Here is a 16,206-nt window from a genome sequence, read left to right on the forward strand (position 1 = left end):
TGTGTCTCAACCGTGGGCTCTGGGGTCCATAGATAGGTGCCTGTCTTCTTCGACGAGCCTCCGGTTCCGTCGGTTGGTGGTCTTACGTCTGGTGCTGTCACGGTGCGATTGAAGCCGTTATTGACGAAAAAAATAAAAAATATTACGATCCATTTTACACCCACCATTCGAAAAATATGGTATATGTAGTGTTGAGAGCAATCACGGTAGTCGGCACGTTTTCATTTTTTTTTTTGGTAATGAACGGTTTGGATTCCGACACGGACATTCATCAACAACTTTTACGTGTAACAAATTTGATTCGTTCCAACAAATCTGAAGGCTATTCTACTGGTCTTGCTCTTTTATACATAAAAAAAATATTTGACAGTGTTTGACATGAAGGCTTGATCGTAAAATTAAAAAACTCAAATTTTCCAACATACATTGTTAGAATAATCCAAAGTTATCCGACAAATCGTACACTTCAGGTTTATTCGTTTATTATAAGAACTTCACGTATGACACACCTCTTGTAAGAGCTGGTGTTTCTCAAGGCAGCATTTTGCGATCAGTATTATACCATATTTTCACTGCTGACTTTCCTGAGTTACCTCAAGGATGTCAAAAATCCATGTTTGCGGATGACACAGGCCTCTCCGCCAAAGGACGTAGCCTGCGTGTCATCTGCAGTTAATTGCAAAAAAGTTTTATACCTGCCAACAGGCTCGATAATACTTCTCAACATCATTAGAGTTCGGTGAGTTACTCTAGAGCAGTGTTTCCCAAACTTTTTTGACTTTCGCCCCCTTGAGACTAATATTTTTTGGAATCGCCCCCCTGATATGAAATTTGAACATTTGCATTAGGCATGAAACTTAAGTTGAAGTATAGATCAATATCTCATCATAAGTGTACCGAACATTGGTCAAATTTAAAGGGTGTAGTAGTCAAACACAATGCTTCAATAGAAATACCCCAAAAAAAGTGTCATCTACTTGTATTTTCATAAAATGTTATGCAACATATATCATATGTCTCAATTGTTTTTGTATCAACAAATCTCATTTCCTACCTAATGCGCTATCATCGATAAAGTTTCGGCTCACTTTCTGCTTTTTTGTTTTATTTTTTTTATTTTTCCTATGTTGTTGAAATAAATTTACGAAATTTTTGGTAGTACATTTTTGACTAACTTTTTTTAACTCTTAATTCGCTGAAATATAACGTTCAATTTAGATTTTTTTGAAGCTTAGATACATGCAATTTTTCTGTCGCTTGGGCCTATATTTAAATAGAGTATTTTTTGTCCACCAAAGTCATACACATTTGTTAATAAATGATTTGTACTATAAATACTGCGTGTCAACAAAATATCAAAATGAGTAGTTTAACATATGCGTGAGAAATAATAAAAACTTAAGCTGGCATATTCGAAAGATCTCCTAACAAAAATTCATCAAACTTTACTTTGGACTTGGAAATAAATTTCAAACATCCCCAAAAGTTCTCACATATTTTCTGCTTTCAAAATTCATTCAATATTATTTTTAACAAAAACCATTCAGATTTTAAAGACAATCGTCAAATTTGTCTATCGTAATTTTCAAACAAGCGCAACAAGTAAAAACCGATGAAATAGTTAGGCGTCAAATAAATTCTACCTCAGATGTGTATGCTATCATTATATATGATTATGTCTTACAAACTTTGAATCTATTTTTGTTTTTCAAATGCTCCCACTTTCGCCCCCTTTCTAGCATGTTCGCCCCCCAAATTCAGTTTTACAAATTTTCGCCCCCCTGAACCTAAAAATCGCCCCCAGGGGGGCGAATTCGCCCACTTTGGGAATCACTGCTCTAGAGCAGCTGCTGCTTTTCCCTCTTTTGCGAGGGAGCGAAAAAATGCTAAGCAGATAGGCAACGAAAAATGAGCGAGGAAGATGCACCACAAAGCACAAGAGAGTAAACATCCATCAAAAAAGGACTGCCTTGTTCGGGCGGCAGACTCCAGAGTTCTTTTGAAGTGTGAGTAAAGGTGAGCATAGCAACAAGAGAGAGAAAGAGAGTACCTGAAAAAATCCTCGCATACTTTTGCACTCTCACTCAAATCGCACAGATCCTGTTGAATATTTTGAGTTTAGACTTTTTTCCTCAGAAAAACGGCAAAATCGCCTCCTCTTTGTATCGCAGAGGAGTTTCTATCAAGCCTGCTAGCAAAAATGGATGAATTCTCCCAGCTTTGTTTAGTTTTATTTAGATTTTTTGTTATTTTGTAGATGCTATTTGGATTGAAAGTTCATATAGAGACTGTTAGGACAACTTTACAGGTGGTCCAAATCACTAGTTGGGTGAAAATTTTTGGACCATGTTAAAATTGGAGCTTGCACCGGTGTTGCAAATGATATTCCAATATTTTATACCAGTTTTCAGGTCTATTTTTTTGGAACAGGTGGGGATTTCGTCCGGGAATTTCTGTGGAGATTTTCACCAGGAATTCCTCCGGAGATTTAGTTATGAAATTCATCCAGGCATTTTCGCCAGAAAATCCTTCTGGATTATTTTCACAGAATTGTTCCGGGAATTCCCTTCAGGATTTTCTCTGGGGATTTGCACTAGCTATTTCTCTGGGGATTTCGTTCAGGTATTCTTCTGGAAATTTCATCCAGAATTTTCTCCGGGGATTCCTCCACGAATTCTTACAGGGATTTACCCCTGTAATTCCTGTTAAGAATTTGCTGTAGGAGTTCTTCAAGGAGTCATCAATTTCATCTGACTTGAATTCGCATCTTATAGGATTCCAATTTAGTCTGACCAAATATGTAACTTTAAACTGTCATTCCATAACGATTTCTTTTTCACTTGGTATGACTCTATTATAATCATCAATGTGAGATTACATATGAGTTCATCTGATGTAGATATTTAAATTCATACAGGGCTCATCGCCAAATGCAACATAAACATTAAAAGTGAAATTCATGAACAATTTGACTTACCGGTTAAAAGAACATCACTGTTCAACAGAAACACAATGTCACGCGTTGCATAAGTATTTTCGTACGCTGTCCTTAATAAATTGCTGCACTTCGTTTCAACTGCAAACTCAGGGATGGGAAATGTACTGTAGCAAACATTTACCACCTCGACATTCATATTTTTCTACACGACCATCAAAATCCAAAGCCAATCATAACCGTTCAAAACAAAAAATGTCACGGCTCTTGAAAACTGTAATCTTCTTCTTCCCAACGTTTTTTCAAACCCGAATGCAAAATGACTCGAGCACAGTGGTGACACGATTTTTCCGGTTTTCGGGGTTTTGCATTTTTGCTCGATAAAGGCAGCATGACATTGAACTTGTTTATATGTATCGAAACGGAATGATTGTGCTCTTGCTATTAGCGCTTATAGATTTCAATTAGTTGAAAACACAAGCGAAATATTAGCGATTGAATGATTTAATATTTTTTTCAATCATTCACCTCGAGATGGCTGCCCGAAAACGATCACAGTGGAGAGACAAAAACAGTCAAGCAGTGTGTGAACTGTTGGCAGCGCAACGCATGATGGTATTGATGCTGCTGCTGCTTTGTGTTTTGGTTGACTGGCAGAATCGGTGAACTGTGGTGAATAGTGGTCACAGTTCCCAAGCCTGCTGCAAACGTTAATTCGATAATAACCTTCAGTGTTGCACTGGCTCGTTTGCAAAATGACAATTAAGCTCGGTAACATTCAAACATGATATTCTACAGTGTTTCATTTATATTTGCTATAAGACCAGGTCCTGCAGCAAAACCTGTGCGGCATAGTGGTTACATATTTGACTAGTGATTTATAGGTCAGAGGTTCGAGGCTTGTCACGTGATTTTTTATTTCTTTTTATTTTATTTGTTTGTAAAAATTAAGTCATATACACTGCAATATACAATCATACTTGTAATTTCAGTGAACGCCAAATCAAATTGTCTGAAGTTGTATTGACTATGATAAATTCTCTAAAATGTACGTATATAGCCTCCAGATTTATGCGAATAGAGGGAACTCGTGCATTTTATACAATCTGTTTTTACCAAATAAGTGTTCATTTTCTTCACTTGCAGTCTCAGTTTTGTGAACATATTTGTTGGGTGGGTAATTTTTAATCATCGCCGGCTATTTGGTCCGGCTATTGGACCATCTTCAAGGCTCGATATTGATTTATGTATCGAGCCCTGAAGATGGTCCAATAGCTGGACCGAAACGTCGGCGATGATTAAAAAAAATAGTCAACGCAATTAATTAGACTGAAAGCCGACACTCCGAAAAAATCAACCACCTATCCAGTCGAAACATACTACTTCTGGACATTTCGTCCATAAAATCATTAAAAAATTCCTCCTTGGATTTTCTCCATAAATACCTTCGAGGAGTTTTTCGAGGAATATATCCGGAGATCCGGGCCCAGATAGCCGTAGCGGTAAACGCGCAGCTATTCAGCATGACCAAGCTGAGGGTCGTGGGTTCGAATCCCACCGGTCGAGAATCTTTTCGGGTTGGAAATTTTCTCGACTTCCCAGGGCATAGAGTATCGTCGTACCTGCCACACGATATACACATGCAAAAATGGTCATTGGCATAGTAAGCTCTCAGTTAATAACTGTGGAAGTGCTCATAAGAACACTAAGCTGAGAAGCAGGCTCTGTCCCAGTGGGGACGTAACGCCAGAAAGAAGAAGAAGAATCCGGAGATTCCCTCCAGCAATTTCTCTGGGGATTTGCACCAGATTTCCTAAAGGTATTCCCCCGGGGATCTCAAGGATTCATCCAGGATATCCTGTAAGATTTCCTCCTGGTATTTTATTCAGGAATTTCTCAGGGATTACCAAAATAAATTCCTGTGTGGATTTCGACCAGGAATTCCTCTGGGAATTTCGTTCAGAAATTAATCCAGGGATTTTTTTTCAGAGAATTTATTCGGGGATTTCCTCCAGGAATTTCTCTGGGGATTTGCACAAGGAGTTACTCCGAAGATTTCCACCGAGGATTTAAAGGATTCCCTTCGGGGATTTTCTCCGGAAAGTTCTGAGAGGATTTCCAAAAGCAATTCCTGTGAGGATTTCGTCTAGGAATTCTCCCCGAGATTTTTTTTCAGAGAATCCATCCAGATGCATTCAAGGATTCACCCGGGGATATCCATCAAGAACGACTTTTTACAAGACTTTTTTCGAAAATTTCAATGCTTCTTCCGGAGACAGGGATTTTCTCCAGAATTTCTCCCTTAGAGAATTTCTAAGTAAAGAGCCTGCATTGTTAATTTTTATGCCGTGGATTGTTCACATTCTGATTCCATTCGAGTGGCGTTCGGGTTTGAGTGCTAGCGTTCACTAGCTGGCTATAGTGCTTTGCGAAGGCCCACGCTATCCGATGCATTTTTCGCGAGCTCGCATTGTTTTTCGGTTAGCTTCGTTCGCTTGGGTAGTGCTTTGCGAAGGCCCAAGCTGCCCGATTCATTTTTCACGCGCTCGTAGTATTTTTTCGGTTAGCTTTATTTGCTTGGGTAGTGCTTTGCGAAGACTCCGATACATTTTTCGCGTGCTTGGAGCGATTTTTAGGTGAGCACTTCATTTGCGCGCCATAGGAGTGATTTTGTTCAGTCGAGGATGGATTACCAACTGGTGAGCTCGTTTCATGCTATTTATAACACATTTGTACCATGGCATGTATTTTTTATGTATTTGTTGAACAAACTATGGATGGTTCTACACTTAAAGTGTTGGCATAAGCGCTTATTCGTGTTTTAAAAAATTTCAAGATTCATACCTTTGAATAGTTCGATGTTTAAGATGTCGATGCATTGATAGATAACTTTTTAAACAGAGGTTACATGTTCTGATCAAGTAGCTTTTAAGCCCTCTCACTAACAAAACTCCTTCCCGTGACAACCATGGTATACTCGTTTTTTTTTTTCAACAATGGATGTCACACTAACGTTCCTTCCCTTCCCCGATGATCGTAAGGACGTGGCCACCGCCGTTATTGACATTACTAATTTCATAGTTCTCGAAAATGTACATTGAAGATGGTATGCTACTACCAAGCTACATCTGTTGGTTCCCTGTACAATTTCGATTATTCTGGTCAATCACGGAGTAGCGTCAATAAACAAAAACGAGTTAGAAATAACTCAATGTAAATATCCAAAGCCTGAATAACTTTTTAGTTGTATCACTCATAATGTAAGAAAAATGATTGTTTCAACAAGAAAAAAAAAGATAATACAAACATATTAATTTAAAAAAAAAACTGATTTGTACGGTCATCAATGCTCATGCTCATGCTCATGCTCAACTTCTCCCTTTGAGAATTTCTCCCAAGAATTCTTGCGGGAATTTCGTCCAGTAATTTTGTCCAATAATTCTATCGGAGGTTTAATTAAAAAATTCCTCCGGGGATTTTTTTCAGAGAATTCATCCTTCGAAGATTTACGCCAGGAATTTCCTCCATGTATTCCTCCGGAAATTTCATCCCCTCTGGGGATTGTCTCCAAAAATTTCTCTCGGAATTTCATCCAAAAGCTATTCGGAGGCTTTCCTCCAGAAATTGTTCCAGAGATTTCCTCTAGAAATTGCTCCAGTGATTTCATCCAGAGACTCTTCCGGGGATTCCGGCCAAGGCTCCTCTGGCTATTATTTTCAGAGGTTTTTATTCCAAACATTTCTCCAGGAATGTCGCCCAAGAACTCCTTCTGGGAATTTCTCCAGTTATTCCTCAGGGGATTTCCAATATTAATTCCTCCGGGAATTTCCTCTTGTAATCGTTCCGAAGTTCCTCCAGGAATTTATTTCGTCCAGAAATTGTTTTGGAGCCATTATTCTAGATTTCATCCAGCGATTCCTCGCAAGATCCTCCGAAGGCCCACTGATAGTTGCTCCGAAGTTCTTCCATGAATGCTTCCGGAGTTTTACAGCAATTCCTCGGTAGTTTCTTTAGAGTTACACCGAGAATTTCTTCAAATTTCTTCCATAGTTTCCTCCATAGTTTGAACCTTGTAGTTGCTACAGGATCGTTTCGGGAGCTGCTCTAATAATCGCTCCGCAGTTCCCTCACCGAATCATCCGAAGTTCCCCTAGGATTTTTTTTAGGAATTCCGGAGTTTCTCTGAAAAATATTCCGCAGTTGTACCAACAAATCTCTCGGAGTTCTTCTAGGAATTCGTTAGGAGGTCCTCCAGAAAATTCTTCATAGTTCCTCCGGAAAGTCCTTCCGAGCTCCACCTTCAGATAATTCCTTCAGATTTTCTTCCAGCAATTCCTCGAGAGTTCCTCCTAGAACTCTTCCGGGGTTCCTCCAGGAGTTTCTCTGAGAATTCCTTCAATTTTTTTTCCGGGAAATACACCAAAGTTGATATGGGAGTTTCTCCAGGAATTACTTCACGAAGATCCTCCACCGGGTCTTTGTAAGGTCCACCGCGAATTTGTCAGCAGTTCTTCCTGAAACGTTTTTGGAGCTCCACAGAGAAATCTTTCGGAGCACCGCCGGGAATTCCTTCAGAGCTCCGCCGCGAATTCCTTCGGAATTCCTCCTGGAATTCCTTTGAAGTTTTTCCGGGTACTTTTTAGGAGTTGTTTCTTAAGAATTCCACTATTTGTTTTTGTTGATCACATTTGAAATGGATCGAAAAATAAAAAATACAACATGTACGGTGGTTTAGTTTATTTTAACTGGTCTATTTTATTTTGACAGGTCCATTTTTGGCACAAATTTGAACCAAAAAATATATTCCATCGGCGAAGTTGCCCTCATGGTTTTACTTTTCAATATGGGACCATCCTCAGATTTTTCACATTATTTTCAAACAATGTATGTGAATTTTTATATGCGTAGTACAGTGCATATTGAAACATGAATGTTTCAATGATAAACGGTTGCATATCTTTCAAATTGTGGGTTGAGAATTTATGATATATTTTTTCGCTAATGACGGTTTCAGTCACACCGTGGCTTTCGGTTGCGACGACGAAGCGCTTTCGGGAAGATGTTGCAAATGCAATACCATTCAATTGTCAGAAGCTATTACCGGCTCGTTGGATTGATTAATTTACGAGGAAGACTGCGCAGGAAATCTGGGCTTCATTGAGCGATTGCCGTTGTTTTCGTTTCGTGCAGCTATTGGATTCCTTCGCTCGCTCTCTGTTACGGTTACAGAGTTTACTTGTGGTGAAGCTTCGCGCGATTGCGAAACGTTACTGGTTGAATGTTGGGTTATTATTAATAGTCACTCAGTGTGGGCAAGAATCTGCAGAAGCACATTCAAAGCCCATAAATTATGAATATTGTCGCTATCTTGTCTTGTCCCAACAGCAGCAATGGCTGCTGATTCAGAAGGGACACAAATCTGACCACCGACGGCAGTAAATTAATTCGTTGCTTTTGTCTTAAACGATGCAATTGCGAATTCTGCATACCACTGATGATTTGTGGGGATTGTGGGACACGAGGTCAATTACGCAGTGATTTATTGAACTTTGGAGATCACTTGTGATGTATTCATTTCTTTATTAGAATAATTCACACATTACATTTATTGCTTTTATCACAGTGTTCTGCTTTAGCCAACACTATAATTTTAATTTGGAAGTGCTAAATTAAGCGTTAACGATCTATTACAGTTCTTTTGACTTGTTTGAATATCAAAATATTTTTCTTAAGACAAAGTTTCAATTTTCTTGTAATAAGTGGATACATATTTTTTTTTATATATGTAACATTTGGCTTGAATGTGATCCTTGAAAGTTTAATTTGTACCTAGCATGAGTCTAAGAAACTTAATTTCATCTAATCAATTGGAACCCCTCTCGTCGTGACGATAAGCTAACTTGAAATCAAGAGCATTTGATTTATGTGGGAATATTATTAGTTGAGTTTTGGAAGCATTAGGAGAAATCTTCCATTTTTGCAAGTATGGAGAATAAATATCCAAATTTCTTCGCAATCTGCTACAGATGACACGCAGCCGGACATTTTTTTGTGTCTCTGAGGTAGCCTCCAAAAATCCCATAAGCAGCCCAGCCCAAATGCATCTTCATTCATCATTTTCGAGAGCACTCATTCATATTTGTTTGGCCATATGGGGACCACCGCCTGCCGGTAGATGATCTATTGTGTCAGGCAGCATACGACGACAGCGTTCTATAAATATCTCGAACGAAAAGTCTTTCAATTCAATGGGATTCAATGCGTCGTTGTAATCGTCGTTGTCCGGTGAGGATCATAAATCATCGAATTATAAAGCCGTTTGCGGCGGGGATTGATTTGCTTGCATTGAAGAGCGTGCGAGTGCAATAAGCCGTGCAATGGGGCCGTTGCATGGTGCAACAGAGTGGTTCATTGGTTCGAATTCCCGGTCGATCCAGGATCTTTTCGTAAAAGAAAAATCTTTCCTGGGCATAGAGTATCATAGTACCTGCCACACGATATACGAATGCGAAAATGGCAACTTTGACAAAGAAAACTATCAGTCAATAGATGTGGAAGTGCTCATAAGACCACTACGCTGAGAAGCAGGCTCTGTCCCAGTGAGGACGTAAATGCCAAGAAGAAGAGAATATGTGGCAGATTGGATTTTAAAACTTTTTTTTCTTGTTTGAACCACCCTAATGGTGCATTGATGGTCAATCAGGGATAAATGTGTTCGTTTAGTTATCCCTTTTAAGGGGGGAGCTGCTTCAAGGATGACGCACGGATGCCACACACCACGCTGGAGTGCAAATCATCGATTGGGATGCGGATTATAATTTGTATCGGTGTTGCACTGTCTGTTGCTTGCTTTGCTGCTGACGATTCCAGATGATGACTTTGACTTGGACTGAGTCATCATCATCACCCCCTGGCCAACATGTTTGGATTTCTAATAAATTGGCAGCGATTAATTGGTTGAAGCTGTACGATTGATTTGTTGTTAACGTTTGTTTTGTAACGGCCTCTCATATTGATTGGTCATGTTTTTGATATGACTGTTAGGCTATTCATAAACCACGTGATCATTTTTTTTTCCAAGTGCCCCATTCCCCTTCATGGTCTCTTGTCCATAAAAAAGGTTAAAATTTTTATGGATCGTGTTTATTTGCCAGAACTTTCCTCAATTCTCCCAATAGACGACTACGTTGTTTACGGACGACCTTTTAGCATATTACGTAAGCTTAGAGGCGGATCAACTGTTGACTGTTTATTTATTCTCCACCAGTATAATACAAGTTCTGAAAACACTTATTACTTAATCTGAATTGAAAATTTTAAACAGGTAAAGGTATCATAGTCTTAGACTCAATCCCAAACCTGTATGGGAGATGACGAAGTTTCTACTGTCATACAGAAATACAAGCTTAGACCATAGTGTGGCTTTCAATTAGGCAGCATCCATTTATTACGTAACGATAAAATTGATTTTTTTTACCCCCTCCCCCCTCCGTAACGCTTTTTGTATGATAAATTTAAAAAAAAGAGCCGTAACACTTGAGCCTACTCCCACCCTCCCCCTATAGCGTTACGTAAATTGTGGACGCCGCTTTACCAGAAATAAGCATAATATACTATGCCATCTATCTCTGAGCCAAGTTGAGTGACGTCGAATATTGAAACTTCAAATGCCAAAAACGGAGCAACAAAACCTCGCCGGAGCAAAAACTGTAGAGTATTTAAATACAGCCATTCCATGAAAAAATGATCTAGTGGGTCACCAAATTCCGTGAAAATTTGCTATTTTGTTCCTTATCCGAAATAAGGATACCCGTGTCTTTGGATTTGTTTTATTTGGGTGACCAGTCCGAAATAGAATGACCAGAACAACAGTGATTTTGCCAAATTTTTATTTTTAAAAAATTCTATCTTTTGAACCGCTCGACCGATTTTTAATCTTTTTGGACAAAATGAAAGCTTAAGATTTTGACTTTTCAGGAAAAATATTAAATTTTACAAAAATTGTTTTCTTACATGAAAATAAATAAATAATTTCCATTTTTTCGTGTTTTGAGGGCCTCGGGACCAAAGGGGCTATTGCTGTTCTCATTTATTCTTGAAAGTTCAGAAAATTTTACGTTGACTGTATGTTTTTTAATTTTTGAGATATAATTTTTTGAAAAATAAAAAAAAGTCATTTTTTATCAACACACACTATAGGTCTCAGCGCATTAGATTTTTAATTTTTCAAAAAATCATAACTTTTGAAAAGCTTAACCGACTTTCAATCTTTTTCTATGAAATGAAAGCTTAATATTTCAACTTTTCAGACAAAATTAAAAAACCTAAAAAAAAATATACATGAAAATATATAAAAATTTCTAGTTGTTTTTTAGAAATTTTCATTTATTTTAATGTAAAAAAAAATTTTTTCAAAGTTTTATATTTTTCCTGCAAAGTTGCGAATTGAAATTTTAAGCTTTCATTCCATAAAAAAAAGATTGGAAATCGGTTGAGCTGTTCAAAAGTTGGGATTTTTTGAAAAATAAAAAATCTAATGTGCTGAGACCTACATACAGTGTGTGCCGATGAAAAATTACTGATTTTATTTTGAAAATAATATATCTCAAACACTAAGAAATATATATCGCTGAAATTTTGACAGTAAACGTAAAAGTTTCTGAACTTTCAAGAAAAAATGGGAACAGCAATAGTCCCTTTGGTCCCGAGGCCCTCAAAACACGAAAAAACAGAAATTTTTGTTTTTTTTTGTAATGTAAGAAAACAATTTTTGTGAAATTTCATATTTTTTATAAAAAGTTAAAATTTTTAGCTTTCATTTCGTCGAAAAAGATTGAAAATCGGTCGAACGGTTCAAATGTTATAATTTTTTTTTGAATAAAAATTTGGCAAAATCACGATTTTTTTGGTCACCTTATTTTGGAAATGGTCACCCTAATAAAAAAATCTAAAAACACGTGTATCCTTATTTCGGATAAGGAACAAAATAGCAAATTTTCACGGAATTCGATGACCCACTAGATCGATTTTTCATGGAATGGTTGAATAGCCAAAATGATAATGTACAAATAGGGTAACTATCAAAGATTGCTCTAGGAAGGAGTTGACTTCCAGTACTTCAACAATATCTCCGCTCTTTGGTTGTACGAGCGTAGAATACAACTGGAAAGGTTCTCTTCTAGATATCTTCCAAACAGTTCGATTTGTTGGTTCCAAGAAAATGACTTTCTGCTTCTAATACGCAGTAGACTTTCACTGTTTTTTGAGAAATTCAAATAATGAGTCTTTTATTTTTTAACTTGTTTTTGGCATTCGATTACTACTTGTTTTTAATTATGAATCGTGGTTTACGGTTAACCAGCCGAGTGGAAGTTTAACAACTACCGAAAAGCTAAACATTACATATAATTTGCAATTGGATTAGATGGACAAATTGATGTGAAGATTTTTTCTAAATTCCATAGTAGTTTCATGAAAGGCGACATTAGCTTAAATGGTTATTTTCACCACAGATTTTTTCCCGTTTGCAGTAATCGAATAACTACCGAAAAGCTAAACATTACATATAATTTGCAATTGGATTAGATGGACAAATTGATGTGAAGATTTGCGAAAAAGTTACACGTCTTCTCAGTGAGAATCGAACTCACGACTCCCCGATCTCTAGTTGGGGCGCGTTACCACTACGCCATGAGAGGACTCATGAACGCAGAAGTTAACCTGAATTCGATTTCAGCTCAATCACGTGGTTCAATTTCATCAATTTGTCCATCTAATCCAATTGCAAATATATGTAATGTTTAGCTTTTCGGTAGTTGTTAAACTTCCACTCGGCTGGTTAGCCGTAAACCACGATTCATAATTAAAAACAAGTATTTATCGAGCAACGGACTCATGTTCCGTAACCGGTCGTTTGAGAACGTCGCGACCCATTGGAAGCCCACACAATAGATACCTCAGCCAGCGCAGTTGCTGGCTAGTGTAGTGTGCTATTCCTATATCTAAAAAACAATGCGCTCTCGGGCTAGGCATTGGATATATATAGAAAGCGTTGTATTTGGATGGGCATCTAATTCTTCCGAAAGAGGTGCACTTTGCGAAAGAGGACCACGTGATTATTGAGCTGAAATCGAATTCAGGTTAACTTCTGCGTTCATGAGTCCTCTCATGGCGTAGTGGTTAACGCGCCCCAACTAGAGATCGGGGAGTCGTGAGTTCGATTCTCACTGAGAAGACGTGTAACTTTTTCGCAAATCTTCACATCAATTTGTCCATCTAATTCAATTTTCTATATTAAACTGAAGCCGAGTTGAGGCCTATTATAGAAACATTAAAACTGCAATATAGTGAAGTGATTTTAGTTTTATTGATCCCAATTTATTAATTGCACAACGTTACCAAGTCAAAAAATATGCTAAAATGTAGAGAAAAACTTCTTCTACGAGATAATATGGTCATGTAGGATCCAAAAAACGTCGAAAATAATGGGTTACCTGCTTTGCTCTTGTCCACAGTTGATAAGCAGAAGTTTTCTCGTTTTATTTCGTATGGAGAAACACATCTAAGTAAAGCTTTTATCGAACGAATATTTGGTAGGCGTGATAGTCATCGTCATTACGTACAACAGGTACCAAATATTTTTAGAAAAAAGTTCCCAAATTTGAGAAATCATTCGTTAGATGCATTTCGCCATACACATATTTTTCGTGTTACCTGTTAGCGATTTTTCATGCATAGACACTAGCGCATGTGCGTTACTGCGCGGTGAGCAGTGAATCGGGCCGTGCATGTAATCCTTTGAATTGTGATGCACTGTTTTTCATTATTTTGGACACACCAATACATTTTAGACTCCCGGCATTTTTTATCGTTTGGCGCCCAAGTCCACCGCACTGATTGCTTGCCCATAGTCTAATCCATCGATTGACAATGGAAAACCGAAGAAATTCTACGCTATTAGTTCAGAAATATGAAAAAAGTTTATGCATGCAAATTGAGAGTTTGTCTTTCGATAACCTAGGAAATTTGCAGGAAAATGGCCCAGGGGTCCGAAATATATTGGTTACCCTATTGCTAGTAACCAATCTTCGAAGTATACCGTAACTACGCCAACGCTAACGCTATTAGACCTTTCAATTGTTAGTCTTGAATTGGCCTAAAGAGCTAAGATCATTAAATCGCATAGGGTCGATGTACCAATAGCCGCATAGCTAAGAACAAAAATTCGTGTAAAATCGAAAAATTACGCTAGCGCCATTATTTTTACATCATCTGAAAGCTTTTTATCTTGGGTTTGTGGGAAAAATATGAAAACTACGAAAACTCCAATGTTTGTATTTATTATCGCGTGTGCCACTATAGGAATAGATGTGCCTATAGTAGCACTATTTCTAATTTCTGTTCATATAGTAGCACTAGCATCCCGGCGTTGACAAAATACTTATCAAAACCGTATTTATACAAAACTTTTATATTTTTCCTACAAAGTGTGGATCAAAAGCTTTCGTTTGATGTAAAAAAGTTCTGAATTCTTCAATTATTCGCATAATATAAAATAGTTTCTCTCAGTAGTGCTACTATAGGAACAAAAGGGTTAGTATAGGTGCAAGGGAGCTCAAATTTTAAACGAAACTAATTATTTCGATCATGTTTTGAACAAAATCAACCTGTGTATCAATGGTACTTAGATAAATAGCTCCTGACCTTCATGTCAAAAAATGTTTTGAAAAGATTTATAGCAAAACGGCCGTAAAAAGCCACTAGGGCGACTATAGGGGACTGTCCCCTAAGGGAACATTGACCCTACGTGATTTCAGATGCCTATAAATGTCATCACAGTCGTCTGATCATGAATGGCTACCTTCCAGCCCATCAGATGATCCGGAAAAGTAATTATTGCCTGAAAATTGAGCTGCAATTTGTTTTTTCCAAAAGAATTGCAAAGGGATGAGTTTCCTGTTGTCAACTGTACAAGTCTACCTTCTAGTTTTTGCACTTGTTATATGATTTTATCATTATTAGAAGAAATGAACTTAGTTGAGTTTAATTTTTTACCAATACTACACGAAGTCCTACGTTCAGTTCTGTCATAAGTGTCACTGTATGACCTTAAAATGTTTCTGAAATAACTGTAAAAGTTATCAACGCCTTTGTACAAATGGTTACATTGCTACCGTTCCAAAAACAATAAACGTCGGTAAAAGTGGAGATCTCCTGAAACTCAACACGTTCTAGTCTTACATCTTATAAATAGTAGTTGACGAATCGTTAGGATATGTTCTTTCTTTCAAAATTGTTCCAGAGCATCAAGAGAACTAAAAATGGTCATTCAGGATTAGACGTTAGTGATTATTAATACTATTAACTCTGAAACCACGAATGCAAATTGTTTCGAAAGAAATCGCAGCTGTCTTGATCAAAAGACAGAATGCCTTTTTACGGATGTTCTAGCTAGATCTTCCGAAAGAACAAGATATGCCATATTAAGACAATACAGAGGCAACGATGGTTTAACTACTCTGAGCTCATCAGTGCAAGTGTTGTTGCCTCTATGATAAACATAAAAAAAATCATTGCAAGTCTTTTCAAATCGCAGCTCTCCAAACCAATTTTCATATTTTTTTCACTTTTTCCACATATTCCGGATTTTTCAGAGTACCATAGAGTGATCTATTCACTTGTGCCAGCATATGGGACTAGATGCCTATGGAGTGCATTTAATTCACAATACTACCCGAGGTGAACTAGCCTAGGACAAAAGATCTCGTTAATAAAGGTAGAAAAAAAATCCACAATAATGATTTGATCAAAATCTAAACCCGATCATACACGGGCTGAAATGTTTTAGATATTTTAGGGAACCGAAAGTAGCTTACGAAAATTAGTCATAATTGGTAATCAAGCACTACTATAAAACGATTTTGGGAAATTTCCAGGTGTACTGACGAATGTGCTGCTTGTAAATTGGAGGTTTTGCATAAAAATGTTTCGGATAGATATTGACGTACCGATAATAATTGTCAATCGTCGATTATACGAAATAGACCAACCAACTTTTTAGCAGACTTCATAATTATGTGAGAATTGATCTGTGTCTGATCTAATATTAATTTTGATTCATTTTGATAAAAGCTTATTTGTCTTCAAGGAGATTGATTCAAGCGTGAGTTTCCTGCCTGATTTCAAATCGATAAATCCCCACAACAAATCACTTTTCCCTCATCGCCTGATGGGATGACGATTTCAACCCGCACCCAACTACCTATTTAGAC

The 16,206-nt window shown here is 37.5% G+C and overlaps 1 protein-coding gene across 1 annotated transcript in view; it reads left to right on the forward strand.

The window, feature by feature from the left end:
* LOC110677033 (homeobox protein invected) overlaps positions 1-16,206 on the forward strand; it is a 388,087-nt gene that overhangs the window by 177,930 nt on the left and 193,951 nt on the right. The window lies entirely within an intron of this gene.

The sequence above is a fragment of the Aedes aegypti genome, chromosome 2, assembly GCF_002204515.2.
Source record: "Aedes aegypti strain LVP_AGWG chromosome 2, AaegL5.0 Primary Assembly, whole genome shotgun sequence".
Lineage (NCBI taxonomy): Eukaryota > Metazoa > Arthropoda > Insecta > Diptera > Culicidae > Aedes > Aedes aegypti.